Here is a 6,224-nt window from a genome sequence, read left to right on the forward strand (position 1 = left end):
AAGGCAAAGGTCATGTTCCCTGTTTGGGATGGTGCCATGTTTTCATGTTGGTTCAACGTTTAAGTTGGATATTTCGGACATTACCATCCCATTGTCATAATTTATGAACCTTTATGGTAACCATTTATCGTGACGTGTGTTCTGATAGTAAGGACATAATAGTGACGTGTGTTCTGTTAGTGAGGACACTAGACATGTCAACATAACGTTAAGTCCATCATACCATAGTATAACAGGCCCCACTTGTATAAAATATCTCAATTTCAGATTTCCTCAAGCCCAGATTTTCCTCAGCTAATATCTCCTTGAAAATATCTTGTATGAAAATTCCTCAAAGAATTTCAGGACATCCTAGCCGATGACTTCCTCCTGTTCCTTGTGAAAATTTTATACAAGCCGTTTTTGAGGAGATATCAGCAGAGGAAAATCTCGACTTGAGGAAATTTCAAGTTGAGATGTTTTATACAAGTGGGGCCTGGTCTTGTATCCCGAAGATAAAATTGTATAAATATATAAATACTAGACGTGCGTGGTATCATGAAAATATACCCTTTGAAGATATGGCTGTTATTGGTATTTACAGTATCTATGATTGTTAGAAAATTTACACATCGCATGTATTTTTTATGGTAAAAAACTAATAAGCATTATGTATTTCTATTGCGAGATTTCATGTTTTTTGTGATTTTTACGTTTTTCCATTGATTTTTAATGATGTGAATTATTATCGCCATATTGATGTTTGTGTGCTTAGATATGGAAATACTATTACTTGATTATATAAACAAGAAATGTATCGAAGACCTAGTCACATGTACCTGGCAATTTCTATACCGTGATAAAGGTTTGAAAGCAACACAATACACTTATACGTGTCACATAAACTAGATATAACATAAAAGGTCGCGGTGCATTTCAAAGCGTTGAATCTCGAGGACTTTTTTTTTTATTAAGTTGGCGAATTTGATTTCCGTTCAAGTCATTAAAATGTCACCAGTTTATTCAAAGATAATATACCGGGTTGTCAGTGTGTTAAATTTTATCATGATATAAAATGGCTGCTATTTATGACAGCTACGTCTCCCATAATAAAAGTTCTCACGTGTACCTGTAAATTCAGTTTTGTTGTAAATACACACAGGCACAAGTGTATACCAAACAAGTATCCTATTGTGCCTGACAATAAAACAAATAGATCAGTTGATACACATTGTTCCTTCCGCTGAAAAGCAAGAACAATATCAAGGGGTATATTTTTATATGAAGTTAATATTTCTTGGTTGGATTCTGAAACAGGTGCTTTCCTGCCATGCATTACTACCGACAACAAAGTTGTATATTCATGTTTAAACCTTATTAGGGACAAGTTTTTTAAATCCCAATTCCTAATACTAAAAGGACTCGTATTTTCTTAAGAAGTCACACAACGGGCCAATTAACAAAATGAGGCGTGGAGCTATTAAGTTGTCAGGAAAGCGCCGGTCCAATGATGCAATACAGAATGCCGTTATAATACCTAGATCTCACTAAGTAGAGGAACTTATACACCAAATGCCGCTTAAATCACCTTAAGACGGAATAACGTGTTATAGTTCAGTAATTTTGTGTATTGTCACCACCACTTAACTGTTGTTGGCGTGCTTTGTTGTTAAATACTTATTTAGCCGGTTATATATATATATACCGTTAGATTATGTTTATTGTAGATTTCTGTAAATCGTGTGATGTATTGAATTCATAGAAGGTTGAATCAATGACATTTTGTGTTCTATAGCTTTCAGTGATGAAGGTTTGACTTTTTGCAATAAATAAAATTAACATATTTATAAAACATTTACAAGCGTGTATACGTCCATTATAGATTGGCAATTGAAATCCGGATTATTAAATATACTGTATGGTATTTTAATGCAAAAATCTATTGTAAGGATTCGTCCTCTTGAACACTCCGATCTTGTGATAGGTACTATTAACTTGCTCAGGTGAATCCTTTGAAATACCTGTCTGTGCGTCGCTTTTACAATTTTTTCTTTATAGTTGTGGTGTTCTGATTTCAATGTCTGATCAGCTGAACAAATGTGAAAAATATTTTTAATGTTACTGTAATATATCAAAGTAATTTAAAAAAAGGAAATGTTTGGCTATAAATGATAGCTGTATATAATTTTGCATACAGTTATACCGTGAATTCATTATTTTGTAAAAGTATTTCAAAGATGAACAAAATTGCTTTTACTTCTAGCTGATCAGACTTTGAACAACTGTACTCTTTTGTCCCATTTGTATGTTTTTTTTCGTGGGAATTCTTTTAGACAAGATCACAACGATTGCGAGTGTTCAATGCATTCCTTTTGGTAAACAAGATAAAATTTCTATGTAATATAAATATAGAGGTGCTCTCTATAATCTTCTTAAAATTCACAATAACATTGAGCATGGTACAAGTTTGTGATATATTTGTTTTTTAATGATAATTTAAAAAGTGTATACATCTTATTTAAATGGTGATGGTTGTTTTTGCTTTGTCGTATGTTACCCAGCAGTTTGGTATCTGTTACATTGTGTAATAACATATAATGTGATTCAAAACCAACCACCGAGATACTAGAAGGTTGATAATAGAAGGACGGATTGTATACAACTATACCCAGATATTACTATTGTATTTTGTATAAGCGCATTTTGTTTTACAGTTTATATATATTTTTATGGTATTTACGTAAACGCTGTATCTCAGAGAACAGTCGTCCATTATAAATGATCTGAACGATACGGAAAATGAATTATTCATTTCCAAACCGTTGGGTTACTAGTATGAAATATTTTTAATATCTGGGCTCAGATCAAACAAGCAATCAGAATTTTGTTATTGAAATAAATTTTATTTTTAAAATACGATTTAGATAAGAGACGATATAAAGGCATTATTATATTTGTTTTTATCTTTGAAATAAACATGAGGATGACATCAGGAATAAGAACGCCATGATGAGATATTGCTAAAATTATGACAGTAGTGTACCTTCTTTGAATATTATCAAAGTTTATATTCAAACGTGTCCCATTAAATTAAAAGAACTTTTACATTGCGTTCGTAGTTTCTCTCTTCGTCGTTCTGTTGCGAATCTGCTGATTTAGAGTCTACAGGAATCCATAATCTCAGTTTATCAAATGATTTTCAACGAGATTAGAAGTCTAAGGAATGAGACAGCTTCATGGAGGTCAGGGGAGTGAAACAGCTTCCTAAAGATCACGGGAATGTTAACAGCTTCCTGTAGGTTAGGGGAATGGGAACAGCTCCCTGAAGGTCAGGGGAATGGGAACAGCTCCCTGAAGGTCAGGGGAATGGTAACAGCTTCCTGAAGGTCACGGGAATGTTAACAGCTTCCTGAAGGTCAGGGGAATGGGAACAGCTTCCTGAAGGTCACGGGAATGGGAACAGCTTCCTGAAGGTCACGGGAATGGGAACAGCTTCCTGAAGGTCACGGGAATGGGAACAGCTTCCTGAAGGTCAGGGGAATGGGAACAGCTTCCTGAAGGTCACGGGAATGGGAACAGCTTCCTGAAGGTCAGGGGAATGGGAACAGCTTCCTGAAGGTCAGGGGAATGGTAACAGCTTCCTGAAGGTCAGGGGAATGGTAACAGCTTCCTGAAGGTCACGGGAATGGGAACAGCTCCCTGAAGGTCAGGGGAATTGGAACAGCTTCCTGAAGGTCAGGGGAATGGGAACAGCTTCCTGAAGGTCACGGGAATGGGAACAGCTTCTTTTAGGTCACGGGAATTGGAACAGCTCCCTGAAGGTCAGGGGAATGGGAACAGCTTCCTGTAGGTCACGGGAATTGGAACAGCTTCCTGTAGGTCACGGGAATGGGAACAGCTTCCTGAAGGTCACGGGAATTGGAACAGCTTCCTGAAGGTCACGGGAATTGGAACAGCTTCCTGAAGGTCACGGGAATTGGAACAGCTTCCTGTAGGTCACGGGAATGTTAACAGCTTCCTGTAGGTTAGGGGAATGGGAACAGCTTCCTGTAGGTCACGGGAATTGGAACAGCTTCCTGAAGGTCACGGGAATTGGAACAGCTTCCTGTAGGTCACGGGAATTGGAACAGCTCCCTGAAGGTCAGGGGAATGGGAACAGCTTCCTGTAGGTCACGGGAATTGGAACAGCTTCCTGTAGGTCACGGGAATTGGAACAGCTTCCTGAAGGTCACGGGAATTGGAACAGCTTCCTGAAGGTCACGGGAATTGGAACAGCTTCCTGAAGGTCACGGGAATTGGAACAGCTTCCTGAAGGTCACGGGAATTGGAACAGCTTCCTGTAGGTCACGGGAATGTTAACAGCTTCCTGTAGGTTAGGGGAATGGGAACAGCTTCCTGTAGGTCACGGGAATTGGAACAGCTTCCTGAAGGTCACGGGAATTGGAACAGCTTCCTGAAGGTCACGGGAATTGGAACAGCTTCCTGAAGGTCACGGGAACACGGAAATGGAAACTGCTTCCTGAAGGTCACGGGAATGGGAACAGCTTCCTGAAGGTCATGTGAATGGAAACAGCTACCTGAAGGTCACGGGAATTGGAACAGCTTACTGAAGGTCACGGGAATAGTAAGACTAATGTTGTTGTTTTGCGCTAGAAAATTAATTCATCTAAACAGCACGAGTTTTTTTTTTCCATTTTGTTGAGAGAAAAGAACAAGATGCCCCACCCCTCCCTCCTCCAGCCACCACTGCCAGCTTTCATCTTTTATTTGATGTCATGATTTTGAAATATTCATTGTGAAGTTTTCAAATCAAGAAAGCTAACAAATCTTCACATTGATATGTTTACCGAAATGCGTAACTCGAAAGGTTATCTTAAGTTACTACCAATAAAAATTCGAGCTCACACGAAGCCTCTTTTTGGTCGTTAAAAATGTTTGGTTATGCTAGTACATGACCCATCCACTACCCATGGTGTCGCACACTCAAGGATAGTGTATAATTCATGTTTGTTCGTTGACGATAACCATACAAATGGGATTCGAATGCTGAGCAATATAACACACATTTACTTTTGTCCCAATAAAGGCCGTGAATGAAAAGGTGTTGGTAGGTTTGCTGATTGTTTGCACAACACTTTTCAATCTCCCTGTTATAACGTGAGACCAGCATGTTTTGTATCTTTCTTTTTCACCTGTGTATTGATTATACAAACACAGGTATAATCAGTACAAATGCGAGTTATTATGTTTCCATTTGACTGTAAATTTACAACATCATACACACATTTTTATGTACATTTGTATTTTACCAAGCCTTGTGAAGTTAGAAAACAACATTAAGGTATATAGATTATATACAGCCCGACTACAGTATTTTATACTCCGAAGAGAGCCCTTTGTGGACTTTAATTATCATGGCTTTAGTCATGTCCCAACACAACCGGCACCAGATACCGCTAGATCTTCTGTAATCTTATCACGTGAGCAAGTTTAAACCCAATTGGAAAGATTTTCCGCCTGTCATTATATACAATTCATTAATAAGATATAATCGCTCATGAATAGTCACCGAATCCAGCTAATGATCAGATTTAAACATTGTTACAAATTCACACACGTGCGTATAGACTTAGTTCAATTAATGATTTAAGTCTAGTTAAAAGAACCTCCCGTCTTAGTCACCTTTAGAGGGCAATCGTTACATATCATCAAATACTTTTAAATTCTAAACAAAGATTCTAACCGTCTAAGTCACAATAGCTGATGAATCATTAAGCCACAATGTAATTATCTACCCGATTTTAACATTAAAATCCTGTACTGGAGATCAGTACTCACTCACCGTTTAAATATCTACTGTCCACTGAACGCCTGTGAACGCTTTTGTATAGACTACCTGGTGATTTAGGATCTAGATAAGTAATCGTTATTTACTCAACCCTCCCGATTGTATACATCATGTGAGAGCTATGAGGATTATGTCTACCGATAGGTCTCTAGCACCCACAGTCAATGGGGACTCGTGTGTTTCAGTGTTGAAGGGTGCTACTTACAGAAGGACATGTTACGTATAAGAAAACAATGTCAGCAGTTCTAGTGTGTTGTAAGTCTACAATATTGTACTTGAAGAGATATACGACATGTCCTTCTCGACAATTGAAAACTTATGGAAAGTCTATTGCTAGGTTATCACAACATACATATACTGAAGGTATTCTGACATTGGTACATATGGGTGACAAAAA

The sequence above is a fragment of the Ylistrum balloti genome, unplaced genomic scaffold, assembly GCF_031769215.1.
Source record: "Ylistrum balloti isolate Yb309-2 unplaced genomic scaffold, AGI_CSIRO_Ybal_v1 Utg371094, whole genome shotgun sequence".
In the NCBI taxonomy this organism is placed as follows: Eukaryota; Metazoa; Mollusca; class Bivalvia; order Pectinida; family Pectinidae; genus Ylistrum; species Ylistrum balloti.